Genomic DNA, 1,909 nt, shown 5'->3' with positions numbered 1-1,909 from the left:
CCCAGCAGAGCGAGAGCGCGAGTGCGAGTGACTGAAGAAAGATGGAGAGGGAGGAGTCGAGGCTGTGCAAGGTGGAGGGAGGAGCTGTGGCGCATTGAGATGGAGAGATGGATGAGACAGAGGAAGCGAAGGGGAGAGAGAGCGTAAGACAGGCAGGCAGAGAGGGATAAGGATGGGGGGGTGGGGTAAGGATTGGTGAAGAGAGAAACAGCACAAGCTCAAAACAGGGACAGTGTTCCTAATGAAATTCAATTCTGACGTTCATCAGACCGACTGCAGTGGGAAATACGAGAGGGGACACAGGGATGCTGGCATGTCATACCCATGGGGGGAAGTGGGGGGGGGGGGGGTTAGACAAATTTGAGTACACCTTTGTGGTATCTGTCTCCCCTTCTCTGTCATTCTGCCAGAACAGAGTGATTAATGGCGGGCTTTTATGCAAAATGCAGCATTCGTCAAAAGCAACCAGAAGCTGCAATGTGACAAATGGATGACTCATGGAGGTAAACAGACAGGGTGGATAAACAACAGCCAATGGAGAGAGAGAGAGAGAGATGTGTGTGTGTGTGTGTGTGTGTGTGTGTGTGTGTGGGCAGGTTTGGGTGGTTTACGAGGAAAATTATTTTAGGTTACAAACTGGTAATTACACAGGTATTATGCTATAAATGTGGTTTATGAGGACATTTCTAGTGTCCCCATAATTCAAATTGCTTAAAAATCATATAAACTACGTTTTTTTGAAAATGTAAACATGCAGAAAGTTTTTTGTCAAGGTTATGTTTAGGGTTTGGTTTAGGGGATAGAATCTATAGTTCATACAGTATAAAAATCATTATGTCTATGGAGAGTCCTCATAATGATAGCTGCACCAACGTGTGTGTGTGTGTTTGAGAGAGAAGAAAAGGAATTTGGCCGGATGGGCTGAGTCTGCTTAGCCAATAGCAATAGTGAACTGCAAGGTCAGTCTATGGGGGATTCGCCCTGCGGAATATAATCAGGTGTAAATCCTTGTAAGTCCCCACACCATTATACTAAACAATAAGAGAGAAGCAGTGGCGCGGCATGTAGAGAGATGAGTGAGATTACCAGAGGGGGATAAACAAATGCAGATTTGATGGGGGTTGCAGGGGAAGGGTGATGTGGAGCACAAGGCACAGGGGTTGTTAAGCAGCACAAACACATTGAATAGGTGCCTCAATATTCCTCCGAGCAGAGAAGGAGGATGAGCGAGAGAGGGCGAGGAAGAGAACGAAAGGGGCAGAAAGGCATTGAAGCATTAAGGCGACCCTACGTGTGTGAGGGATTTATCTCTACACAGTAAAACCAGATCAAGGCATGGTGTGGGAGAGGGAGCATGTGTGATCCATTGTGGATCTGTCCTAGACATTTTTGTTAACACTCTAATCTTCCCATGGAACACCAATGCAGAGCTGCCGATTAGATGAGCTGTTGTGTGGGACATGGCAACATTCAAGGTTCTTGTGACTATATACTGTATTATAGAGCTCTATATTGGCATTGGCAGTTCCACAGTAGCTGTTTGAGACATATCCTCTGAACAACCTGGTTTTCTTCAAAGACAGACTCTTTGTAGACAATTTAGGATAAAAAGGAAACACAATCACATAATCCTATTACAGAAATTAGTACTTTTGGGTGAGCTGCAGATCATTTGTCATTGTCATTAAAGGGATTGTTCACCCAAAAATGAAAATTCTCTCATTTACTCACCTTCATGCCATCCCAGATGTGTATGGCTTTCTTTCTTCTGGTGAACACAAAGATTTTTAGAAGAATATTTCAACTCTGTAGGTCCATACAATGCAAGTGAATGGTGGCCAGAACTTTTAAGGTATAAAAAGCACATAAATGCGGCATAAAATAATCCAGAAGACTCCAGTAGTTAAAT

This window comes from Myxocyprinus asiaticus, chromosome 2 (assembly GCF_019703515.2).
Source record: "Myxocyprinus asiaticus isolate MX2 ecotype Aquarium Trade chromosome 2, UBuf_Myxa_2, whole genome shotgun sequence".
Taxonomy (NCBI): Eukaryota; Metazoa; Chordata; class Actinopteri; order Cypriniformes; family Catostomidae; genus Myxocyprinus; species Myxocyprinus asiaticus.
Note: the sequence above shows the minus strand (reverse complement) of the source record.